The sequence below is a fragment of the Rattus norvegicus genome, chromosome 20 (genome assembly GCF_021556685.1).
Source record: "Rattus norvegicus strain SHRSP/BbbUtx chromosome 20, alternate assembly SHRSP_T2T, whole genome shotgun sequence".
Lineage (NCBI taxonomy): Eukaryota > Metazoa > Chordata > Mammalia > Rodentia > Muridae > Rattus > Rattus norvegicus.
Genome location: NC_141553.1, coordinates 12,432,674 through 12,460,081, shown reverse-complemented (window position 1 = coordinate 12,460,081; position 27,408 = coordinate 12,432,674). Strand labels below are relative to the sequence as shown.

The window sequence follows — 27,408 nt, the reverse complement described above, 5'->3', positions numbered from 1 at the left end:
TGACACTTTTGGCTTCTGTAGGCACCTGCACTCATTTTCACATACCCATATACACCACATACACATAAAAATAAAAGGCTGGAGAGAGGGCTTAGTGGCTGGGAGTGGTTAGTGCTCTCACAGAGAACCTGAGTTTGATTCCCAGCAGCCACCTGGCCGCTCACAACCACCTGTAACTCTACTTCCAGGGGATCTGACACCCGCAGCCTCATACACACATGATCACATACATAATGTCAGGCATCACACATACATATGAGGAGAAAGAGAGAAAGGGAGATTTAAATAAAGAAAATTTAAAATAAAATCAATCTCTAAATACACACACACACACACACTATAAATGGTAGGTTTTATATGATACATGCTTGACAACAATAGGAACCATGTATTTGGACTAGAGACATAGTCCAGTAACTAAGAGTACTTGTTGTTCACTGAGGACCAAAGTTCAGATTCCAGCCTCTGTGTAAAAGTTCTGACAAGCTATAGACACCTATAACTCTAGGCCTCAGGGTTCCAATTCCCAATTCTGGCTTTTGCACATGTACAGGTTCATGCACCCACATATTCATGTGTACATACACTCATAAAGATACATATAAATAAGGAAAAATCTTTCTTAAACAAATTAACTAGATGCACTACCATTAAAAGCAAAAACTGGTCCCTAGAAACTATTATCAAGTAACATAGTTCTAGATTTTTTAATCTAAAACCGAAACATTACAAGATCATAGGTGATATTTAAAACACTAACAGAAGAATTGAAAATTACACCAAAAGAAAATATTCAAACCAAAGCAGGTGAAGTCAAAACCATGAAAATACATGACAACGAATGACATCTGATACACATTTAACTGGAATCCCGGAAGGAAAGGAGAGTGAAGATATAGAAGTGACATCTGACAATCGCGGCAGAAAATTTCCAGATTTCTGAGAGATGCTATGCCTCACACACAAGGAGAGTACATCTCAGGCAGATGTGTGTTGAACTAAGTGAAATTACAGAAATGGGAGGGCAGTAAGAAAACCCTTTAACACCAATAGAAGGCACACAGGTTACAAGCAGAGAAGTTACACTGACTACTGATTGCTCACCAGGAAAAGAAAACATCAGACGCTTTGGATAGGCATGCATGTCTTACGTGCTGGAAGAATACAATGCCAAAGTTAAATTCAATATGGGGAGGGGGGACATTAAGACTGTGAAAGGGTGATATTGATCAAAACAGCAAAGACGTATATCTAAAATTCCTCTTACAGGAAAGCAGTGAATTGACAAAAAAAAAAGAAAAAGAAAAAAGAAAAAAACGACCAACGTTACAGGAGTCTAAAATTTGACTAAAAGCTTATCATAAACTGGGGAGTGTTTGTTAAAGAAAAATAGTGGAGTATCAACAAATATACAATGTTTTAATGTGCCCCTTTTGTATCACAGCAGTCTCAGAAACCCTACCACCTCAGTGAGAACACACTGCAGACTTATTTCCAGAAAACCCTCACTGACTCAGCTAGCAGAATGTGCTTACAAGGCTAGCTTCTCCTGACCTGACTCAAAACTCAGCCCGGATACAAAGTACTTTCTTCACAAGTTTCTATCAAAACTACTGGACGTCCCCTGTTTGATTTTTGTGACTACCTAAGACACTGGCCATCAGTTTGAACCAAGAGTGACCTAAAAATATCCCCCGACGCTTACAAGGAAAGTCCAGGAATGAGATTTCAAGAACCCTGGTGTATTCCTAGAAAGCTAGGAGATCATAGCCATCAGAGTTCAAGGTTATGTGAATACCCAGAGAAGAGCTGAGACTCCGGGTTAGTCCTAAGCTCTCACGTGGAGCTAACTTGTTAGTGATGATGTGCAAGTAGGAAGTTAGGGCCAAAGCAAAGTCAGGACCTGGCAGGTTGAAGTTTGCCTCAGTATATGCTTCAACAGAGACATATGACTACAAATACAGACTCAACAAACTGAAACCACTACAATTCAGTAAGTGGCTACGGTAACAACACATTTGGGAAGGAAAAAGAACCAAAGAATGGAGTTGCTACATTGTATCAAGCTTTCAACCAGCCATGATAGCACACGGCCTACAATCCCGTTTGAGAGGTAGAAGCAGGGGGATTAGGAATTCAAGATCATCCTCCGCTAAAAATCAAGTCTAAGGCCAGCCTAGACAATATGAAATCCTGCTCAAGGAAGGGAGGGAGGGAGGGAAGAAACAAAGGAAGGGACAAAGGAATGAAGGAAGAAAAGAACAAAGGAAGAAGGAATTTGAACAAATTATAACACAAAGAAAGACAAAACAGCTCATGTACAATGAGGGAAGCAATCACAAGGATTGCTCCTAAGGGAGACCCAATATTGGACTTAGAAGACAAAATATCTTAAATATATTATTCTAAATATATTTAGATAATAAAAGAAGCCACAGTAAGAACAGGAATTCACCAAAAATCCACCAAACAGTTATTGTAGCTGGTACATCCCTTGCACATGTAGTACAAAAAATGTAATGTTGTCAAGATGGCAATATTATATGTTTTCGGGTTGTGTGTGTGTGTGTGTGTGTGTGTGTGTGTGTGTGTGTGTGTTTTGTTTTGTTTGAGACAGGGTCTCATTGTATAGCTTTAACTGGCCTGGAACTCACTACATAGTCCAGGCCAGTCTCAAACTCACAGGGATCTGCCTGCCTCTGCCTCTCTGCCTCTGCCTCTCTCTCTGCCCCCTCTGCCCCTCTGCCCCTCTGCCCCTCTGCCCCTCTGCCCCTCTGCCCCTCTGCCCCTCTCTGCCCCTCTGCCCCTCTGCCCCTCTCTGCCCCTCTGCCCCTCTGCCTGAGTATTGGGACTAAAGGCCTGAGGCTTCATACCTGGTCCTTAGTCTACTTTGTGGTGCTATTAAAACAAAAACAAAAACAAAACACCTGAAGTTGAATAATTTATCGCGAGATTCTTTGACTCATGATTCTGGAGTGCTGGTATCCTGGGCACATAGTGAAGACTACAGCATGGGGGAGGGGCTGGGGACATCTCAGAATAAAAGATATAAATCATTAACACCTGGGAGTAAGCAGCGTGGTCTTCTGGGTTGGCTGGTTATTTACAGCATTATGACCTGGGATTAAACTATATTGTATTTTTCTTTGTTTTCTTATAATTCTAGAAAGTGAACCCACAGGTTCTGTAGAATGTGAAGAAAGCCTTCCTCTACTGAGCTAACTCTCAACCCGACATTGGTGTCTTGAGCTGCAAAGCACATGCAACAAAAGAAACAAGTAAGTAAAGTGAATTTCACCAAAACGAAACCATTTTTGTGGATCAAAACACCATTCGCCGAGTTGGAAGAAAAGTGTGAACAGGAAAACTGGACAGCCACAGCCAAAAGAATGAAACTAGACCGTATCTATCACCCTGTACAAAACAATTGATCCAAGTGCATCAATGACCTCAATTTGAAACCTGAAATGCTAAAACTGCTACAAGAAAATAAAGACCAAAAAAAAAAAAAAAGCAAAAAACAAAAAAGGGGTTGGGGATTTAGCTCAGTAGTAGAGCGCTTGCCTAGCAAGCGCAAGGTCCTGGGTTCGGTCCCCAGCTCCGTAGGAAAAAAAAAAAAAACCCACAGAGAGAAACAGAATCTTTCCCAGCTAACAGAGGACAGATATCCAAGATACACACACACACACACACACACACACACACACATACATACACACACTCACACACATACATACACACACATACATGCACACACACATACACATACACACACACATACATATAGGCAAACACACACTCACACACACACACACACACACACACACAAGCACCAAGACAAAAAAAATATGACCCAATTTAAAAATGAGTTAGGTGGAGAATTGGGAAAGTGTAATCAGAATATATTATATAAAAATTTTTTTCAAATAAAGAAAATGGGCTAGAGATCTGAACAGAGTGTTCTCAATAGAAGAAATAAAAAATGCCTAAGAAATACCTCAAAAAGTGTTCATCACCCCCTAGCAATCAGGAAAGTGCAAATTAAAACAACTCGGAGATTTTATCTCAGCACAGTCAAAATGGCGAAGATCAACAAAACAACCAACAAATACTGGCAAGTGGGGAGACAAGAATCCGCATTCGCTGTTGGTAAGACTATAAGCTGGTGAAGCCACTGTGGAAATCAGTATGCAGAATCCTCAGAAAAGAAGTCTACTCTATGACCCAGCAATAGCGTGCCTTGACAGACACGCCCACAGGACTGCACAGCCCGTTCCACTGACACTTGGTCAGCAGCATTCATTGCTGCCCTAGACATGACACTGAGAGAAACATGTTGCAGACAACAGAATTCTAGTTCGCTGTAAAGGAAAGTAAAACCATGAAATTTGCCGGTAAATTTATGGAACTTGAAAAGATTATATTGAGTGATGTAACCGAACCCAGACAAACATTCGTGTTCTCCGTCATATGGGGTTCCTAGCTCCATGTCTTCAGATATCAATGGAGTTCTCACCCTTGCTAAAGAAGCTTCTTGGGGTTGGGGATTTAGCTCAGTGGTAGAGCGCTTGCCTAGCAAGTGCAAGGCCCTGGGTTCGGTCCCCAGCTCCAAAAAAAAGAACCAAAAAAAAAAAAGAAGCTTCACTTTACAGTCAACAGAAACCATTACAGAAAACCACAACAGGACGCAAATGCAGACCAACCGATTGTGAGGGTCCCAGCCTCAGTGGTTACATCTGCAACATAACCCCTGTACCCAAGTCCAGGGAACATTGAGAATAGTGGGGTGAAAAGACTGTAGGAGCCAGAGGACCAGGAAGTCTGCTGTGACACCAGGTCTCCTAGAAGTGACAAACCTAAACAATGCCAACATCAGAGACATGTTAACGCAGAAGGGGGAAACCGCAAGGAGTCCCACACCAGGATAAAGAACCACAGGCATTGATGACTGCTCAGAAAGGGAGAGTTAGCCTCTCCCCAAGCCTTATATATTATCTAATATAAAAAGAAATCATATAAATGCAAAGAAATAGGCATTTAAATATTTGTACACATATATGCATACACACATACATATATGTTACAATAATCAAAGAAAAAGAAGATACTAATGTGAGAGCCAAACAAGGAGGAATATGGGAAGGGATGGAGGGAGAAAGGTGAAGGGGGAAATGGCATAAATATATTTAAGATTTAAATATGGTAAATAACAAAAAGAAAGATATTTGTAGCACATGCATCTGTTAAGGGACCAGCAGCAAGAAGACAAATATTCAAATTATAAAATGGGGAAAGCATTGGACAGCCAGTTCTCCAGAGAAAATGTACTAACGGTTGCTAAGTCCGTTAGTCATTAAGAAAATGCTAATTAATGCCGTAAGTGAGAAACCACTTCCTACCTGTTAGCCGGCTATGATTAAAGAAAAAAAACCTAGAAAATAAAAAAAAATTGAAATGGATATGTAGAGATTGTAACCCCATATGCTACTGGTGGCAATGTAAAATGGTGTGACGTTTTTTTAAAAACACTTTAGCCTCTAAACAAAGAACTGACCCAGCAACTCTACTCCTAGGTGTGAACCCAAGAAAACTAAAAAAAAAAAAAAAAAAAAATCCAAATGTCCACCTAAAACACCTTAACTATACAAGACAGAATCAACCATGAAAAAAGGAAGAAAAAAAAAAAACACTATGGCACACTACAATGTAGAAGAGGCTTGAAATTACTATTACTAAACAAAACAAAGCAGGCAGAGGAGGCCACGTGTGATGGATTTCGTTCAGAAGAAATGTCTATACTAGTCACAACCTTAGAGATACAAAATAAATACAAGGTTGCCAATGACAGGAGGGAAAAAGAACAAGGAGTTACAATTAGCATACATACTGACATACATAGCACCAGACAGGAGTTTGCTTGCTTCTGTCCCTCTTTCTCTCTCTCTCTCTCTCTCTCTCTCTCTCTCTCTCTCTCTCTCTCTCTCTCTCTTTCTTTCTTTCTTTCTTTCTTTCTTTTTTCCAGAGCTGAGGACCGAACCTAGGGCCTTGCGCTTGCTAGGCAAGCGCTCTACCACTGAGCTAAATCCCCAACCCCCCCTTTTTCTTTTTTGTTTCTTTTTTTTTTCTGGGGGGTGGGGGGCTGTTGTTGTTGCTGCTGCCATTTGAGACAGTTTCTTCCTGTGGCCCTGGCTGTCCTGTCTATAGACCAGGCTGGCCTCAAACTCAAGAGATCCCCCCTGCCTCTGCCTCCAGGGCTCTGAGATACTAAAGGTGTGCGCCCTTACACTGAATTTCCTTAAAGAAGATGAAAAGGGCCCGAGAATCAGGTAGTTGGATGCACAGTAAACACGCCAAAATTACAGAACTGTGAACTTTAAAAGGATGAATTCTGTCCTATCTGAAACGTTTTGTTTAATTGAAAACAGTGAAGTTAAAATACTTTTAGGGGAAAAACAAAGTATCTAACACTAGTTGACCTGAACTAAGATGTCCATCTCAGCACAGGTGGAATAATCCCAGATGGAAAGTCAGAAATGTGGCCCTGATGGAGTAGGTGTGGCCTTGTAGTGGGCGTGGCCTTGTTGGAATAAGTGTGTCACTGTGGGCGTGAGCTTTAAGACCCTGATCCTAGCTGCCTGGAAGCCAGTCTTCTGCTAGCAGCCTTCAGATGAAGATGTAGAACTCTCAGCTCCTCCTGCACCATGCCTGCCTGGATGCTGCCGTGCTCCCGCCTTGGTGATAATGGACTGAACCTCTGAACCTGTAAGCCAGCCCCAATTAAATGTTGTCCTTATAAGAGTTGCCTTGGTCATAGTGTCGGTTCCTAGCAGTAAAACCCTAAGACAGTTGTATTACATTATCTGGATGGTCTATAATTTACTATCTAATCATGACAACTACAAAAAGAAAGAAAAATAGAACATAACTTCCAAAGTATGGGAGCGGGTAACAAAGCTACTTTTTTTTTCCCCAAAATCACAAAATCAATTCTAAATGAGAGAAAAAATGTAAGGCAGGATAAAATACACAGGACTGTGAATTTAAATTCAAATATATCAGTAATTACACTTAATGTAAATAAACCGAATGTTTCAAGAAAAAGATAAAAATATGTCAAATTAGGTGGGAAAAAAATCTAACAAGTAATTTGCTTCCAACAGATATATTTAAAGTATCAGAGCATTAAAATAATGATACGAGACTAAAACAATCCGATCTGGCTAGAGGAACATAATGAAGATCCACCGTGAAGGCAAAAACAGAGGACTGGAGATGGGGAAGATATTAAAAACACTCAGCTCATGAAGAAGACGACGCTAAGTGTGCTGACACTCTCGGCCCTTGGGAGATGGAGCAGACCAATCAGAATGACTTAAGGCCAGCCTGGACTCCATAACACACTATCTCAAAAATGAACGGACAGAACGACTGTAAATTTGCATGTTCCTAATAAGACGGCCCTCAAATATACATGAGGAACAACGGACAGAGCTACGTGGAGAAATAGTGCAATTCATAATGATAATGACATCGTGTTGGTAACAGATACAACAGGCGTACGTAAACTAATAAGAAAACAGCTATGATGAATCTGTTTACGACTTAGCCAAGGAGAATGTATGGCGCTTTGGAGTTAATCTGTTCCAATGCACGGGAATGCCTTTCAAAAAGCATAGCCGCAGATTTCAAAAGATTAAACTCCCAGGAAGTAAAACCTCTAAGCAATGTAACTACACCAGAAAACCAAATAAGAAAATAAACACGTGTCTGGGATATCTCAATAGTTTTCTGGATCATCTGTAAGGAAAACAAATCAAACTCTGTAAGATACAATGTTAGTATCTATTAGGAAATATATCATTTTAAGCACATCTACTAGAAAAAAAGAAAAACTACAAATTAATTAGGTGTCCATCTCAGATTAGAAAGGGAACAGCTATGAGCAAGAAAAACCAGACTCGAGCTTCACTCACAGCTTGGATGCACAGAGCTCATAAAGAACATTCCAGTCATCCGAGTCTAACCACACATCCGAAGGACAAGCTGGAGGAACACGTGTCTATTGTGGCAAGATTACTCGGATTTTTTATTCTGCTTCTAATGCTGTTCTTCATTTTAAACATTTTTATAAATAAACATACTTAAAGATAATGAAAATATTTTTAGTAATTAGCGTTCTGCTGACCTCCCTCTTCATGAGGTCAAATAGTTAATAAATGGTGAGAAGACCAAGGCTAGGTCAGAACAGCCATTTTGTCTGAGTAACATAAGCCCACAACACCTTATATGTCTCTGCTCAAATGCCTCAAACCAACTGACACATGGGAATATAAAAAGATTTACAAGGACAGGAAGTGATGAAAATTTGGTATGCTTTTTCCCAAATATTAAGGGAGCACCTCATATAAACACATCTATAAATAGAAACTATATTGTACTTTAATGAATAATTTAAAAGCACTTTGCAAACAGGGTTAAGAAAACAGGAACTTAAATGCTCAAAAAATCAATACTTCTGTCCTACCCCAACCTGGTGAGTTATAGAAACAGACATTTAAATTGTACTTTTTTTTTTTTGAAATGCTGTAAGCTAGATAGGAAGGCATGGAAAGGCTTAAAAAGCATTTATAAGTTTTGACGTGTAGTTCTGCCTTCTGAAAGTTACCCTGCAGAAGTATTCACCAATCCATGATCGTTTTGTATAGACTATTTACCAAAGGTTCAATGCTACATAGAGTAAATACCCAGTGACAAGGAAGTAGCTTGATGAACTGGGACATCCACCGGAATAGCATGCTGCCATCCACCCAACTACTCATGACTGGGCGGGAGTTCTCATAGTTTGTTTGGTATGGGAACATGAACACACAATGTCGTGAAGGCTAGGCATACTCTCTCCCACTAAGCTACTATCCCAGGTCTAAAGGGGGGAAAAGTATTTATGGAATATGTTATAGAATGAATCACAATTTTAAGATATGCCTGGCATATCATATATTATACATCACAAGACACACACACACACACACACACACACACACACACACGATAGGTGAAAGGTATATCTTTCTACTTGCTTTGATTTTTCTAAACAAAGCATATTACTTTATAAGAAGGAAAAATGCTTTTTAAATTAAATATAAACTACCTCAAATAGATTGACTCTTCAGCAATCCAAACATATTTCTACTGAGTCTAACTAGGAGGTCAGGAGACATTAGTTTTCTATGGCTGTATAGGCTATGACAACACACGCCCTTATCACACTCTCTGAGAGTCAGGAACCCTAACAGGCTTAGCTGACCCTCTTGCTTAGGGTCTCCCAAGACCACAGTCAAGGTGCTGGTCCCGCTGTGCTCTCTCATCTGAAGACGTAACTGGTATGTGTGTTGGGGAGGGGAGCTGTTTCCCTGCACTGTAAGGACTTTTGACTATTTGTTCTGAGTCTACCCTCAGCTCCAGGAGGCTCTCTCACATCTCTAGCCTTCCTCGCTATTTCCAACAAGTCGAAAAAGGAGTCTATACATTAAATCTCCAACAAGATGGGATTTGGCATAATACAACATGGGAGTAGCATTCTCTCATCATGGCCATATGCTGTGGTCTAGAAGAAAGTCACAGGTTCCACCTACATCCACCCAAAGAGAATTTCTTTTTCCTTTGAGGAGGAATATCGTGACGGGACCACCTTAACTATATCCAGCTTCTCACAGAGAGCCCAGGCAATTGAAGGAAATGTGTGCTTGGATCTGAAGCTCGCTGACCAATCTGCTCTGTGCACAGCAAAGGCAGGACAGTACTATAAGAACAGGAAAATGAGAGCTCGCTAAGGGTCAGGGTGAGCTCAGAGAACTGTCACCGGAGTACAGAGGGTGCACCTGCCTTGAAGGAAGGCTAAGAGTTAGATATCTGGAAAGAGAGAAAAAGATACTTTTCTCTATAGAACAGCAGTATGCCCAGGACAACTTTTAGAAAGAGTAAGAATCGGGTTCCCTAAAGGTCCAAATATGAAGGTTTAGTCCCCAAAATAATCGTATTAAGAGGTGCTGTGGTGGGGGCTGGGGATTTAGCTCAGTGATAGAGCGCTTACCTAGGAAGCGCAAGGCCCTGGGTTCGATCCCCAGCTCCGAAAAAAAGAACCAAAAAAAAAAAAGAGGTGCTGTGGTGGTGTGCCCACAAGTGCACTAAGAGACTGGGATCTCTGACTTTCTGCTGGGAGACATGGGCACTACTAGCTTGATAGGACAAGTGCTAACACTATGAGATAAGTACCAGCAGCCCAAACCCCAGGAACCACTGATTCATAGTATTAAATCTCCACAACCATGAACCTTAAAGTCTATGGGCAAAACCTAGAGGGCAGCACGTGAAGGGCTGGATGCCCTCTACCACACCAACATCCATTAGTCTTTCAGTGGGGTGACGATGACCAATACTTGCTAAGGTTCAGGTTTCCGACGCTTGTGAGGCATGAGAAGAGATTCCGTTCCCTGGCCCCATTCTATGTGAGCAGGTCTACTAGCAAGCGCTTTTAGCTGACTGTCTATCCAAAAGCCTTAAGGTTCTAAGAGGAGCAGGCGCTGAGAATCTCAGCAATTCTGACAGATGTGCAGCTGCATTCCTACCCAGCATCCAGGAAGCTTAGGCAGGGAGATTTTTGAATTTTAAGCCCAATCTAGACTACATAGCAAGGCTTCAGAAAAAAAAAAAAAACCCAAAAAACAAAAAAAAAAAAAAAAACCAAGTAATTTTGTCAACTTCCAGATGTCAAGGTGTGTTCCCTTCTAAGAACTGTTCCAGAGTGGGTGAAGTAACACCTTGACACCAACTCTTAAAATGGTAATACAGGAGAAGCTTGTCACTGACCAGTGTCCCTTATGAATAGGTATGACAATCCTAAATGAAATAAGAGTCTAATTCCAATAATAGGGTTTAGCATGGTACCTCATGACGAAAAGAAGTATGACCCCAAGAAATTAATGATAGCTTAAAATTTACAGATTTAAACTAATTTTATTTTAGTGGAAGAAGAAAAAACATTAAAAAATGTTCTAAGTAAGTATATTTGAAACATTAATAAAAATCAAAATATATTTTTAGTTTCTCTAACACAGGGTCTCACTATGTAGTCCAGGCTGGCCCTGAGCATAAAATCCTCCTGTCTCAGTCTCCCAAGTGCTAGGATTCACTCAGGCATCTGTCATCATGCCCAACTGACTGTTTAAAAACACTTTCATCAAGCTATTAGTAGATGACACAATCCATAAACTAATAAAAGGAACCGACTAAAATATAAAAGCAAAGTTCGCTATTAAACTTCTAACCGGATTATTCCTAAAGTGAGAAGCAATACAAAGTTAATCTTCTCCAGTTTCTAGGAGCTTTGCCTAGTATTCCATCAAAAGTAAGTAAAATACTTGAGGACTATAAACAAAGAAATTAAATTATCATTATATATAAAAATACCGCACACATACACCAAAAAAGACCAGGCCTGTGGGACAACACGCAGGTGGAATTCTGAGTTCAAGGATAGCCTGGTCTACAGAGAAAGTCCAGGACAGCTAGGACTACAGAGAGAATCTGTGTTTATAAAAAACCAAAAACAAACAAAACAGAAAATTCATCCTCACCATGTGTAAAATTCAGTCTGTTTCAAAAGTAACACTGCAGATCACTGGGAAAGGATGCTTAACTGTACAATTAGTTAGGCATTTTTTAAAAAAATTCTAAAAGCAAGCAGACCTCTATCTCACAATGTGTATAAAAATGAATTCCAAGTAAAATATAAGTCAAATATTTCAACTTCTTAAAAAGAAAAGTCTGTCTTATAACTTTCAACTTACACAGATTGCTTGAATAAGGCCCAACAGCCACGAATCATAAAGAAAAGGTGGATGATTTTGACTACGTTAGAATTAAACATCTACTCGTCAAAGCAACATTTTTTTAAAGAATAGTAGTGAAACAAAAGTAGAATCAAAAATATATAAAGAACCCCAAAAAAGGTACAAGGACACAAACCAGACAATAAACAGATGAACGACATCAGCTTACAATCTATAGGGGAAAAAAATCCTAGTGGGGAAAAAAAAGGGGAGATGGGTTGGTAAAAATCATCAAACTCACTAGTAATCAGGGAAATGCAAATTAAAACTGTGAGATATTTCAGACCTACCAGATTGGCAGCGCTATTATCTAAAGATTAAAGGATGCCTGAGGCTGGGAATCAAGCTTTGGGGAAGTAATTGACAACAACCGGGGCCGTGGCCCATGGTCTTAGCGGTGTGCACCTAGACTACCATCTCCCAGGCCCAGCACAGAGCAAAGGGGAGCCAGTGGAGCATGGCGGTCTGCAAAAGCAGCGGCTGAACCAGCTGCAAGGAGACAGAGTGGTTTTCAGGTCAGACAACACAGCCTCAAATATCCCTCCCATCTTGTCTGGGAATAAAAGTAGGCATCAAAATCACTTTTACTTGGGGCAAACTCCCAAACAGCAGGAATCACCTCGGTTCTCTAAGGTCAATCTCAGTATATGACTTCCTCCTAAAACTTGGTAGCTAAGCATGCATAAAACAAAGTCCCAGGCTGCATCAGTTTCCCGATGCTGCCACCACCGATCTCCACAAGCATGTTAGCTTAACACACCACCCTTTGTTAACCTACAGTTCTGGAGGTCAGCAGACAAGAGTCGTGTCCCACTGGACTAAAATCAAGGACTGGACGGACTCCTTTCTGAGAGCCTTTTCTTTCCTTTTTCAGGGGCTGCTACTTTCCTTGGCATATCCTATTTTGTCTTCAAAGCTAGTGATGGCATCTAAAGCCCTCACCTCACATCACTCTAACACTGACTCTTGGTGTTTTCCTCTTCCACCTTTAAGGATGCTTGTGACAACCCAGGATCACCTCCCTATTATAAAACCAACTGATGACCAACCTTTTTCTATCCGCTACCCAATTCAATTCCCCTGCCAAGTGACATAACACAGCACAAGCTTTGGGGATGAGGACGTGGTGTTGGGAAACCATCATTCTCCTTACTACGCAGCCCCTCCCCAACTCACCACACACACACACACACACAGAGAGAGAGAGAGAGAGAGAGAGAGAGAGAGAGAGAGAGAGAGAGAGAGAGAGAGAGTGTATCCTGGCTCCTTGGGAATACCCATGCACAAACCCACCCACTTCCATATCAACGCTGTTTTCCAATCATTCTAACCTCCTCGTCTTTCTCGAATCAACTTATTCCACCTGTGCCAAGACATTTATAACTCATCCTTAAGGCTTAGCCCAAAGGCTGCTTTCCTCTCCAAAGCTTTCAGATTTTCCAAGCGCCCTCAGCACACCCAGCAGGCTGCTCATCCCAACAGCCTCACGGTGTGGCCACTTACAGCCACCTGTTTACATGTTCTTCCTCAATACAAATCCCCTTCTAGGACAAGAACGGCTTCACTCCCATAATGGGCTCCAAGGTCACAACACAAGATTTAGCAAGAATACGAGCCCTTGTTTTAAGTTTCTCAGAGTACTCCTACCTGAAAGCCAGATTGAAAAAAAGGGAAAGGGGCTGGGGATTTAGCTCAGTGGTAGAGCGCTTACCTAGGAAGCGCAAGGCCCTGGGTTCGGTCCCCAGCTCCGAAAAAAAAAAAAAAAAAAAAAAAAAGAACCGAAAAAAAGGGAGGCTTCCCTCAGGTTTCCTCCACAAAAGAAACACCATAAGAAACCTAGTATCAGACAGCCAGTTCAGGTAATTATTCCCAAACTCAAAACCATCCGCTCAGCTTGGTGCCGATGATAAGCAACCTTCCTCTATCTGGTACCCAACTGCCCTGCCAAACACCATTAACACAGGCCACCTACCACCATGTGAAAAAGTGTATACAAGTGATACCTATCATTTCTTCCTGCTAGCCTATGGAACAATTCTAAAGTAGCCAATGAAATCATCCACAAGAGAAATAAAGACTTTATCTGAGATGTTTTACATTCCTCAAAGTTATATACACAATGGAAGATGTTGCTCACCACGAAATAAAATGCTCGACAATCACCAAGACTCACAGTCTCCGTCTCTCTCCAGGGAAGGCTGAGAGAGAGGTGTGAGGGTGTTACAAGTGGCACTGTTTAGGGACACACTGCCCTGTGAACAGATACCTGTACATATTGCAATCAAGGCCCCTTTTTTGTTTGATGCTAGTTATTAAGACAACAGACACTTGTTCCATTTCAATGCTCATTACTTGGCGTCCCTAGCCAGAAACTCCTCACCTGGAGAGAGAAAAAACAAAAAAACAAAACTATCTTTTTAAAATGAGAGATATGATTTGCTTAAATGGCACCTCTCATTCAAGTCAAGCAAAGCTATCCTGTACAATTTTTCTTTATTAACATGAATTCTGAAATTATTTTAAATGGAATTCCAAAACCCATTCTCACCGAACAGAAAGTTTGAAAGAAAACAGGGATCTCGTGTGTGTGTGTGTGTGTGTGTGTGTGTGTGTGTGTGTGTGTGTGTGTGTGTGTGAGAGAGAGAGAGAGAGAGAGAGAGAGAAAACACTGGTTCAGTACCATGGACAGCGGGTCCATGCCTTGTCCTATAGAGGCTAAGAGCTGCCCCAAAACCAACAGCATTTTAGCAAATACTTAAGGTGAGGCAATTTCAATGTGTGAGCAGGTGTTTTTATTATATTCCAAAACACCCGTCTCCTTCACCAAGGGTATACACAATATACATCTACCAATTTCCTTCAGACATCTCTGAGATTTCTGTCCACATAGAAATGACATTGCCCTGATACACTGGTCTAAGTCCAGAACTCACAGAAACTGATACAAAATCCAACCTCTATTGTCTGAACCACTCCAAGGACCTGAGGGAACTTTTACAATTCACACATGTAGTATGTTCTCTGGTATCCAACAAGGCGGAAAGGACAGCCTCTTTAAAGTGGCTAACAAGGCCTGGTACGGTGGTACATGCCTACAGTCTCATCATTTGGAAGGCTAAGATAGGAAGAAGATCTCACGTTCCAGGCATGTCTGTCTAACCTATGTCTCAGGGGCCACACGAAGCCAAGAACAGCCATAATGTGGCTCAACACAAAATCACAAACTTAAAAATGTTATCTTTTTTTTAGGATTATTTTATAACTCAATCGTGAAATTACTGAGCATGAAAAAATTATAGATGACAATGCTGTCTCACAGTGACATGCTTGGAACTTAAGCTACAGAACAATTCCTGACTCAAAAATGACAAGATATAACCATGCCTTGTGTGTTGTATGTTGCATGCTTTTTTTTTTCTTATAAAAAGCTGGAAAACTCATCTATGTGAATATTCTTCTACCTACAAAAGAACATTATTAGGGCAACATCAGCTCTCAATTCCAGATATAGTGTCTGACCTTTTCCATTATAAAGACCCTATTTCTAACAAACTTAGTTTACTATTGAGTCTGTCTGCACACATACATGGCACAGTGCTCCTGCGGTGGGCAGAGGACAACTTTCAGGAATCAAATAACTCCTTCCACCATGGGCTTCAGGGACTAAAGTCAGATCATCAGGCATACAAAGTAAGTGCTTTTACATGCCAAGCCATCTCACTAACCTGGAAACTTCTCTTCCCGAGGTTTACAATACTAAGCTCTAACTGTGTGTGTGTGAAATTATATAAATTCCAAAGCATGTGCACTGAGCATGCATGGTGTTAATAATGGCACCTACACAGGCAGTGGAGAGAAGGGAAGGCCTCAGCTGAACTTGTAGCTAAAAGAAGGAGCTTGCTGAGGGACCTTAAGTCTCAAGACCCCATTCAGAGTTCCTCCAACCTTTCTGATGCTCCAGCCATCTCTGGAGAGCACTGATGTATACGCACTCCTCTCTGGAGCAAAACGATCATATCAGATATTAGATAATGAACTCTTCTTGTTGTGGGGACTGGGGGTCAGTTCTCAGTAGAGACAAAGCTGCCAGTTCTTCCAGAACTAAAATCATAAGTCCAAAGAAGAGAAATGGGTCACAAGTTTGCCTCAGATAGCAAACTAAGTTTCTGGAAGGCTGTGTCAAGAGAAATGGATTGAGAGGGAGAGTTTGTATGCTAGCTATGTAGTCTGGTCTCGAAGGGTCTAAACCCAAGGCCCTGGCGCCTAGGATTCCTTTTGGTGGGACATTAAAAATCCTTCTCAACCTACAGTGCCATTGGTTCACATACAAAGCTAATGAGATTTAAAAGTCCATGGTGCTGTAAAGAAAAGTAAAATAAAAAAAAAAAAGAAAGAAAGAAAGAAAAGAAAATAGCCAATCCTGGGGCCCACCTTCTGTTAACTTAAAAATTTCCTGTGTGAACAACATAGTGAAGAATAAGAAAGGATAGCAGACAACTACACACTTTCACTAAACAAAACACTTCAGGGAAACAATAAGAAACAGTTCTGAGCACACCTCTTTCCCAAAACAGAAAATACAGCTGTCAAAAAGAGGAACTGGTGCCTGTCTGGTCTACCTGTTCTGGCTCTAATGGATGGTGTGGAAAATCTGAGGAGAACGGAGAGGAAAGAAGAAACAGAAGCCTGCAGTGGAGGGGAGAGGAGAAGAGGCCGCACCCTGCCCTCGCCCCACATCCATCCTCTAGGCTTCTTTTTTTTTTTTCCTCCCCAGCTCATCTCAATCACAAGACATCCGTCCAAGCCTTGCAAGTCCCAGTGAGATCACAGCTATTGTGTGCTGACCCGAAAGCCTGCAGAGTAATGTGTCCACTGTCAACTTCTGAATTTGGGGAGGGAGTGAAGAGGCCTGGGTTCTCCTGAGTGGCTCCCCACCCCCCACCCCCACGCCCGACGTGGGCAAGGGCCAGTTGCCATCAGACTTTCACTAGGACCCTAGGCCGTGCCTGAATCCAGAAACCACAGGCAAGGCTGTGCCCCTCGCTGGGAACTTCTGTCTAGGACCCTGCTCTGGTCCAGGCTCCAAGTCCAAGGGCCACCAAGAACCACTCTATTCAGGGAGCCCGACCCTCACTCAGCCCAGCGCGCTCTCTCTCTCTCTCTCTCTCTCTCTCTCTCTCTCTCTCTCTCTCTCTCTCTCTCTCTCTCTCAGCAAGTGATTCCTGACTCAGCCTAGGACCCCAATCTCAGCCTGTGAACCTTCCTTCTACCCTTTGCTCAGCCTGGTACCCTTGCCTCTGGGATCCCCACCTTCAGTCCTCCGACCATCCCTTTGGCCTGGGACACCCCACCCTGCCTTAAGCCTGGGACTCTACACTAAGCCCTGGAACCTCAGCCTTCAGCCCTCAGATCTGTGTACTCAGTCCTGGGATCCCCGCCCTCAGCCTAGGACCTTGGTCTCGGCCTGGAACCCCCACCTTCGGCCTGGGACCGCCACCCTCAGCTTGGTACCCCCATCTTCTCTCACAGGACCTCCGCCCTCAGCCTGGGACCCTCACCTCAGCCTGGGATCCTCGCCTCAGCCTGGGACCCTCGCCTCAGCCTAGGGTCCCGGCCCTAGTACTGAGATCGCCAACCTCAACCCTTCCCCCAGGACCCCCAACACCCCGGCTCGGATGAAGTTTTCTGACTGCGAACTGTCCGGTCCTCCGGCCTTTGGCGGGGTCTCGGCCGGCCTGGGACACGGCATGCGGGCTACCTCCGTGCTGGACGCCCCCCCCCCAACCCGCCGCCACTCACTCACCTGCCCCGCCGCGGACAGGGAGGCCGCGGACTAGGTAGAGCCTGTGCTGCCGATCGGGTGGGGCAGAGGAGGCAGACACGGCGCGACGCGAAGCCCGAGGCGACCCAGCGGCGGCCGCGGCGTCTCCTAGCTCAGGCGACGGTAAGCAGCGCCTCGAGCTCTGGCCCGAGCACTGCGCGCGGCGAGGACCCGCCCCCTCCGCACAGCCAGCCACTCCCGCGCAGCCCGCCGCCTCTGGCCCCGCCTCCGCCCAAGGGCAGGGCCTGAGAAAGCGGGCGCCGGGAGCCAATCGAACTGCGGAACGGTGACCAACACGGCCAATTAGAGCGCGGGAAGCTCTCCGGCTAGAAGCCGTTTAGCGTCGAAGGGCGGTTAGGGTTGGGCGGGGCCCCACTCTGGGGCTGGGAGGAGGCGGGGCTTCTGGGAAGGTTAGTCAACTGGCGGGGGCGGGGACAGGACGGGGCGGGGCCTGGGCGTGAGCAGAATGGGGCGGGGCCTAGACCAGGCCTGGGGCGGAGCCTCCAGAAGGCTAGAGGGAAGGGAGTGGATGCTTGGCTGTGAGATGGCTGCGGGGCCTGCATCTCCAGTATGATTGCCTGCAAGTGTTTGGCACACGCGGCTAGCGGGAGACTGTAGACACCCAGTCTCGCGCGCGCGCTGATATTCCGTGGCGGTCAGTTGGACCCACAGCCCTTCGCGATTGTGTGGGCCTTATCCGTTGACCGCAGTCCTTCACAGGGTGCCCCTCTCTCTGCCTGGGAGCTTTTGATAGCCAACACAGCCCAGATTGCAGAACTTGTGTCCAGTTCTGAGCCTGCACACCTGTCCACAAATGATTCAAGGCCAATGGAAGAACTGGCTGTGGTAGTGGCTGTTGGAAAATATGTCAAATTGTTATCGTCTTTGTGCTCCTTTCCCCGAAAGTGTCCTGCTCTATTTTGTGTCAATTAACTAAACTCTTTCATCTGATTGTCCTCTATTAGTATTAGACTCTATTGTAATCCCGGCACTGATACAAGCTGGGAGTCCTGGGAACTTCCACCAGTACCTAGATATCCAGGCACCCAGGGTCATCCTTCCTAGCTTCCTAAGGCCTTTCTACAGCAACCTGAACCACAACCTCTTTGGACTCGAGAATCAAGGTTTGCCCTTTGCAGGTGGGGAGATCCACACGTTTACCTCCAGACTTTGGAGAAGCATCTCTGGGAGACAGGGTTGCTTCTTTGTTGTCATATGAACAGATGGGTGAGCAGAGAAGTGGGTTGAGGGTGACATTCTAGCTGAGATGACAAAACTCATCCGGCCCTGAGCCTCAAACCCACCAATGACTCACTTTGGTGCTAAGAACAATATATCACACTCCCCTCAGCCCTCCACTGTTATAACCGTGACCTCTATGGTAGAGTCAGAAAGACTCTGTGGGTCTGAAGCCTCATCATAGTAACCATGTTGGGACTCTTGGGAATGCCCATAGTGCTGCGGGTCTGATGTCCTGGAATCTACTCTGAGAGGGAAAGTTCTGGACCCCCATATTAGTAGACACGTAGGATATACAGTACTATATACAGACACATACAGTAGTCACGTGGGATGGATGGGTCAGAAAGGACTGTGCTCTTAGTTTTCTTCAAACATAACCTGTGTGACTCAATGACAATCTCTTAAAAGAAAAGGGGTGGGCAAGCAGGGGGCTGTCGCACATGCAGGCCCTACCCAGAAGCTAAATCCAGCCGCAGCAAACCATGAATCTTTACCTGGAGAATCTAGAGAGCACATGGGTAGCCTTGTTGCACATTACTGCACCTTAAGCCCTGTGCTGGGGCAGAGAGGAGGACAGAAATGTGGAGGACGGTACTTCAGGCAGCATGCTGGGAGTCCCCGAAACAAGGATTCCCCTGGGGGATGAACCTTGAACCCACCAGCAGTACCCAGGTCTAAGGCGGGACTTGAACTAAGATCCGGTGTCTTCAGGACCAGCTCAGGCCATCGGCCTCCTGGGCTCTGCACAGTGGCTCCGGAGGCTGGAGCTGCCATCAGGCTCTGCCGAAGCACCCCCTGCTCCAGATTACAGGTTGCCAGCCTCCTACTCTATTCCCCAGGAGCCGTGGGGTTGAGGGGAGGAGGGCTCAGCTGCCTCCATCTTCTCCTGGAAGACACACTTAGTCATTAGGAGAGTAATGATAGTGTTTTCAAGGCAGCATGTTGGACCCTAACGACTTTCAATTATTTCCAGTTCCTGCCAACCCTGGGAAGAGAAAGAGCGGTTCATCCCCGAGCCCCACCCTTGACACGAGAGACAATCGGGCAGGCTCTCCGTTCCATATCCCAGCAGATCTTTGAGAACCAGGGCAGGCAGCCCCGCCCCTGGCTGTGTGGCAGCTGCTTGACCCATTACCCTCCCTCCGCAAGTCCCTCATCCCCTCCGAACTCAGGCTTCCTGCCTTCCATTAGCACCACCAGTACGCTGTCAGCGTGGTCCTTCCCAGGAGAGGTGCACCCGGGGGCTTGTATTTATAAATAACTCCATGGTGTCTTGTTGGGGTGTGGAGAGTGGGGAGCGAAGGAACCTTGTAATTATCATCTGCTTACTGTGATGTCAGACCAAGCCCTAGGAAGTCTCTGAGCACTTGGCCCTCCAGATTGCTGCACATATCCCTGCCACCAGAGAGCTGGGAGACCAGTTTCCAAAGGCTGGGACATCTGGAGGGGTGGGTGTGGAGGCCCCCTTTAGCTCCCCATTCGATGGCTCTCAAAGTGCTGGTAAAATAGTTACTCGCAGAAAGCAGTCACGATGGTAATTAATGTCAAATCCTAAGAGACAAGCAGGCCTCCCCTCCCCCCTCCACTTCCCCTCCCCCCTCCTCTCTGGTGGAACACAGCCCAAGCCCACACCAGCTCGACAGCTGCAGCCCCCTCCTGCTCGGAGCTACGGGTGAACAGAGAGCAGAGGGACAAAGTGTGGAGCAGGACCTGGAGTGGCCTCTGCTGACCTTTTAGCTGGACTCCACTTCCTTGCTGAGACTTCCTGGAACTAAGGACCAGCCTGACCATCGGAACCACCTTCTGCATGAGGCCGGGAACAGAGGAACAGGAGGAGACACTTCCCCTAGTGGAAAAGCAGAGTCTAAGCCCTCTTGCTGAAGGACATCTCTAGCTGTTTCTACTACTAACTCCTTCCTTTCTCCAGGACAGCTGCTGGGCGCTCTCTCAAAAAAAAAAAAAAAAAAAAAAAAAAAAAAAAAAAACCCTGCCTGAGCTGAGCAGGCTGCTCTTAGAGGATTCTGGGAGCCAGAGGGAGTATAGGAAAAATCAAAAGACAGGAAGCCAGTGTTGTATCGGATACCCCGCTCGAGAACTACAATCGCCATCCTCATCATAATCACCACCATCATCACCATCACCAAGATTGAGTCGTCGTCCTACCTCTTCGAACTTACCTGGTTAATCCTGAGTCTGGTTGTTACTGGGTGGGGCAATTAAGGAACTCTCACCTTGCCTCACCGCCCTGTCTAAGAGGCAACAGCCATATGCTGCCCTCGCTTGACAGGATCCTGTCCTTGTTACCTGGGATGGAGTGCTGCAGAGGCAATCCCACTGTGTGTGTGTGTGTGTGTGTGTGTGGCAGAGGGTCTGGGGGGGAGCTAGGGATGGATAGTAACATGAATTGAAACCATATTCACCCTGAGACCTCCAGGGAAAAGGGTAGAGAACCTCCAGTTCTCACATGCACAATCTCTCACAGCTGGTGTCATAACTTATGTCTCTAGCCTCCCTCCCTCCTTGAACTTTCCACAGAACCACGTTGTGTGGAAGTTTGTGTTTTCTGCATCCTGAGAAGGTTCTGGTCACCTTGTGCCTTCCCATATTCCTCTAGCCCCAGTCCTAGAGGACCACAGTGAGCACAAGGACCAGCACCACATCCCTGCCTGCAGGTGGCTGTGCTTTTGTTTCCTCTACAGACAAGGAAAGAGTACCAGGGTCAGTAACAGGGGCCCAGCCAAGCAGGAAAACTTAAAGGGAGAAAAAAAAATCGCTGAATGTGTGCAGGACCACTTGTGCCAGTCCATCGGTGATTCTCGTGCAGCTTCCAACATCTGACTGTGGGAAGGACCTGGTCCCCAGTGGACGACAGCTAGTGCTGTCCTCCAGCTCTCCGCACTCCTACCCAGAGGCAAGTGAATCAGCAGCCTGACTTGAAGCAGCACCTCTGAAACAGACTTCTTAGACCCTGGAGACTGCACTACTGCTGGAGAGAGAGAGAGAGGGAGAAGGAGAAACAGACGGAGACAGACAGAGAGGCAGAGAGAGAGAGAGACAGAGACAGAAAGAGGGGCAGAGACAGAGAGAGACAGAAACAGACAGACAGACAGACAGGCAGAGACAGAGAGAGACAGAAACAAACAGACTGAGAAAGGCAAACAGAGAGACAGAGACAGAGAGACACAGAAACAGACAGATAGGCAGAGACAGAGAGAGACAGAAACAAACAGACAGAGAAAGGCAAACAGAGAGACAGAGACAGAGACAGAGGGACACAGAAACAGACAGAGAGAGGAACAGACAGAGAAAGGCAGAGAGAGACAGAGAGAGAGAGACAGAGACACAGAGACACAGTCAGAGAAGCAGAGAGGACCCTTCCTCACTGCAATCAAGCAGCTCCAGTTTTATTGTTTTTTTTAAAAGCAAGGTTTCTGGTGTGTTTGTATAAACGGGAGAAAAGCTGGGTCTCTGTGCGCGCCACAGGGCAGCAGAGCCCCATGGTCAGCCTGGCTTCATTTCAGGAAGACTTTCAGTGCAGAGGCAGCCAAACACCCCTCCCCTTCTCTGTGCCTCAACTGGCACCATTAAGACTAAAATTAGAACCACTCTCTGTTTTAGTCATGAGCCCCGTGGCACCCACCATCCCCCCCCACCCCAAACTTTCACTAGGTAATTAGAAAGATACCGGAAGGGAAACGCGATGCTTTCAAACACCAGATCCCAAGGAGAGGCTGAGCAGACCAGAGTGGGCAAGAGTCATGCATGACCTTGGTTTACCTGTGCACAATTAAGGGTCAGAATAGACTTTCACTCTCATGGGCTGCTTTTTAAAATTAGAGTCCCCTTAGACTTCAACTGATGTGATCCACTCTAATAGCCACGGAGGATTTAAACACGTGGGACTATTCAGACGATCCCTATAATAGAAGCTGGCCGGGAAGGGGTCCAACCCTACCAAGACTTGACCAATTTTCTCGTTAAGTATAGGTGCACCCTACTTCCTCATAATAAATGGTCTCCAGAAAAGGTTTAAGGTGAAAGTTCAACAATATGAATGACAAAAGAAATAAGCCATGAAAAGGGTAAGTTATGAGCAGGGAGAACAGGCCATGATGGGAACCTAGGGGGCCTCTCCCAATTACAAGTCCCACCACGGTACTCCTGGGTCCAGCAAGTCCGTGCTTAGGTCAGAATCCTGGCCTATCCAATAGGAACTTCTCTGAAGCCCATCAACAAGGCTAGGCAACCAAGCAAATCAGGAGGTCTACAGGCAGGCTGGAAAGATGGCTCAGTGGTTAGGAGCACCGACTGCTCTTCCAGAGGTCCTGAGTTCAATTCCAAGCAACCACATGGTGGCTCACACCCATCGGATGGAATCCGATCCCTCTTCTGGTGTGCCTGAAGACAGTGACAGTGTGCTCATAGACATAAAATAAATCTACAGGCTTCCACCCTGGTTCCCTTCGTGGACACACACCTCAAGAAAGAGCCATAGAGAAGCTCCCTCCTCCATATCTGAGGCGAGGCAGAGACCACGTGACAACTCCCACCGCAACCTCCAGCCCCTCACACAGGCAGCGCCTCTGCTTATCAACCTTGTATTATGCCAAAAAGACACGGGCAGCACGAGAGACCCTAGGACCCTAGTCTTAGAGACCAGTGGCAGAGAAGGGCAAAGGAGGGGGTTTCTATTCTCAGGCCTCAGTGCCAGCTGTTGCTGTTGCTGCGACCCTGGGATACAGAGGCCTTCACCACTGAGGACATGCTTATGCATGCCTGCGCACGCGCATGCCCATTAGCGCGCACCAACACACACACACACACACACACACACACACACACACACACACACACACACTCTTCTGGACAGCCCACATGACCAGTCTGTATCCTCAGCACCTTCCACTCCTCTATAACTTCAACCCCCTCTACCTCAGGACCCAGAAAGATCAGCGACACTAGCTCCTCTGGTATTAAGTATTAAGAAAGATAAGGGGCACCTGCCTTTCCCTGGGGCACGGAGCAGGTGCAAAGCATTGTTAAAAACATTGCTTTTAAAAAATCTATTAAGATTAGTAGCCATGATGGCACACACTTTTAATCCCAACACTTGGGAGGCAAAGCCTCTGTGAGTTCAAGACCAGCTTGGTCTAACTAGCAAGATCCTGGACTAGCCAAGACTACGTAGCGAACCTACATCGCAGGGTGAAAAAGGAAATCACTTTTACTGCTTAAGCGTATGTCATAAACACACTTTCTGAAGTTCATTTTCCTGTAAATAAGCAAAGACAATGAAGATGGGCAATTTGACGCCACAGTTAGTAGCTATTAGCCTCTCCCTTATTCCCTTTTGCAAATAAGGAACGTCTCCCAGCCAACACCAGCCATCTTGAATACCCTGCAGAGGCCTTAACACAACTTCACAATAATCACAGCTGATTGCCACGACAGTGTAACCTCCTCCGGGGCTGTCTGAAACAACTTAGGCCGATCTTTTTGCTACTGCAACCCTACATAATTCTGCAAGCATTTCTACCTTACAAAAAGAAAAAAGAAAAAAGAAAAAAAAAAATCTCCCTCCCTCTCCACTGCTGTCTAGCAGAGGGATGGCTGTAACTCTACAGGCCAGGCTGTTATTGGCCAAAACCAAACATGACTGTGATTGATGCCAAACAGCAAGAAGATGATTGGTCCAAACACAAGTCCGTTAGCGCTAAGGGTTGTGATTGGTCCAAAGTGAACAGTTGTGATAGGTCCTGCTAGCCTTCCTCGGGCTTTATAAGCAAGCAACTCCAGCTCCCTGAATGAGCTAGGAATCGTTTCCCTATGCTGTCTGCTGAGTTGGAAGCATAAAGAAGTAGAAGAGAAATGGTGGAGACCGTGGTGACCAAGCCAAGGAGCGAAGCTCTGGAAGGAGCAAGGCACCTGATAGTTTGACCATTCAAATACAAAGGCGGAGAGTGTGTTTCAGACCGTCCCTGAAGTGACCCCTGAAAGTTATAACCCAAGGAGAAGGAGCTGAGGCCCAAAGGAAGATGTGGCTTCAGAAGCTGCAGGGAATGAGCTTTCTGACAATGACTTTGTGTGTGTCACGTTCAAGTGTTTCTGTGCGTGTGCAGAACTGTGTTTAACATCATGTGACATTGTTTCTAAAATCTGGCCTGTCCCACACTGCCCAGGCCCCCTTCACTGAGTTCATCGCTCCTACTGGAAGCACCACCAGATGTCTGATAAACTGCCTCACAGAGAAGCAGACATCGGACTGCCTGCCTAGGGATGAAAGGCCCTGGACATAGCTGAGAATGAGATGCCAGGTTTGATGCGCATGCGGGAGATGTCTCCAAGCCACTGAAGGATGCTCGCATTGCTGGCTGCCTGCACATGACTGTGCAGACTGCTGCCCTTATTGAGACTCTCATGGCCCTGGAGGTGCAGTGGTCCAGCCGCAACATCTTCTTTACTCAGGACCATGCAGCAGCTGCCATTGCCAAGGCTGGTATTCCAGTGTTTGCCTGGAAGGGCGAGACAGATGAGGAGTACCTGTGCTGCCTTGAGCAGACGTTGCACTTCAAGGAGGGACCCCTCAACATGATTCTGAAGGATGGTGGTGACCTTACTAACCTCATCCACACCAAATACCCACAGCTTCTGTCAGACATCCGAGGTATCTCTGAGGAGATCTCGAATGGGGTCCACAATGTGTACAAGACGATGGCCAATGGGATACTGAAGGTGCCTGCCATCCATGTCAACAATTCTATCACCAAGAGCAGGTTTGATAGCCTCTACAGCTGCCAGGAGTCCCTCATAGATAGCATCAAGCAGGCCACAGATGCGATGATTGTGGGCAAGGGGGCCTTGGTAGCCGGCTATGGTGATATGGGCAAGGGTTGTACCCAGGCCCTGAGGGATTTCAGGGTCCGAGTCATCATCACTGAGATTGACCCCATCAATGCACTGTAAGCTGCTATGAAGGTCTGTGAGGTAAACACCATGCACAAGGGCTGTAAGGAGAGCGACATCTTTGTCACCACCACAGGCTGTGTTGATATCATCCTTGGCCGGCACTTTGAACAGATGAAAGACAGTGCCATTGTTTGTAACACTGGACACTTTGAAGTGGAGATTTATGTGAAGTGGCTTCAATGAGGGTGCTGTGGAGAAAGTGAACATCCAGCCCCAGGTGGACCACCACTGGCTAAAGAATGGGCACCACATCATCTTGCTGGTTGAAGGCCATCTGGTCAACCTGGGCCACCCCAGCTTCAGGATGAGCAACTCCTTCTCAAACCAAGTGATAGCACAGATTGAGCTGTGGACCCACCCAGACAAGTACCCCGTTAGGGTTCACTTCCTGCCTAAGAAGCTGGATGAGGCAGTGGCTGAAGCCCACCTGGGCAAGCCGAATGTGGAACTGACCAAGCTGACTGAGAAGCGGGCCCAGTATCTGGGCATGCCCATTAATGACCCTTCAAGCCTGATCACTGCCACTGCTGAGATCTGGGATTGCCCTTCACCTTCCAGCTGCCATCCTTGTTCCAGGCCCTACCTCTCGTTCCCAAGGACAAATGTCACCAACTTTGCAGACACTTCACCAGTGTTTCACCCCGTCCCTCCGCCCTTACCACCACTGTGACTGGTCTTTCTGTCTTTGGCTTCTGTTGTATCCCTCGTATTGTTTCCTGTGTGGCAGAGGGAGCAAAGGGGTACCCAGGAGGCATCCCAGGGGACGTGAGCTCAGAAGTCTTGGAAGTCCCGAAGCTGGATGTTACTGTGGTCACAAGCCCATGCACCTTACTATCCAGACTCTCGTTTGGTCTTTAGATCCGTGTGCTTGGTTTACAGATCCTCTGATTTCTCAGCCCAGGACCTGAGAAGGAGCTCTACCAAAGGATAGGTACCACTGGAGTTTGAAAGTTCCTGAGAGCTTGGCCTTTTTACTGTTGGGCCGTCTCTTAGACCTAATACTGAGTTGGTACTTTTGGCCCCTATTTCACAAGGGTAAGGACAAATTAACCAAGAAAGGACAAGGGACAGAGACTGAAAGGGGCTGGCAAAACAAATAGGAAAAGGCCTGTCACTGTGGTATAATTGGTGGCTCCTTTCACGAGCCTGGGTCACAAACAGATTAATTCGTTCTATAATGTTTATACACTATTTAGAATGTTAACAAAGGAAGGTGGATAAAATACAGTTTCTAGTGCCTAAAGAATTTTGGCTATTTAAAAAAACAATCTGTGCCCTTTATAGGGCACACATGACTATCACACTTGTTCATTTTGAGATGTGGGATCATTTACCTAGTCAGAATGGCAGGGGGACTCCCATATGAAGGATTTGGGTGAGTTTTGTGCCAGCAACTGTACCAACATTGTGCTTTCTGGTTAGCATGCTAAGGCTGTGATGTCGGGGAAAATGGAAATTTACCAGCCCAACTTCACCAAAAGCCTTTGCATA

General features: G+C 45.6%; 1 protein-coding gene and 1 pseudogene across 50 annotated transcripts in view; one reads left to right on the top strand and one right to left on the bottom strand.

The window, feature by feature from the left end:
• Positions 1-27,408, bottom strand: part of Pcbp3 (poly(rC) binding protein 3) — a 263,941-nt gene that overhangs the window by 182,092 nt on the left and 54,441 nt on the right. For 43 of the 50 annotated variants that reach the window (XR_015644631.1, XR_015644634.1, XR_015644632.1 and 40 more), the window contains exon 1: positions 17,692-17,838. The exons of 6 other annotated variants lie outside the window; for them this stretch is intronic. The gene's annotated coding sequence lies outside the window, so the exon portion shown is untranslated. 50 annotated transcript variants of the gene reach the window in all.
• Ahcy-ps1 (adenosylhomocysteinase, pseudogene 1) lies at positions 25,175-26,448 on the top strand (annotated as a pseudogene).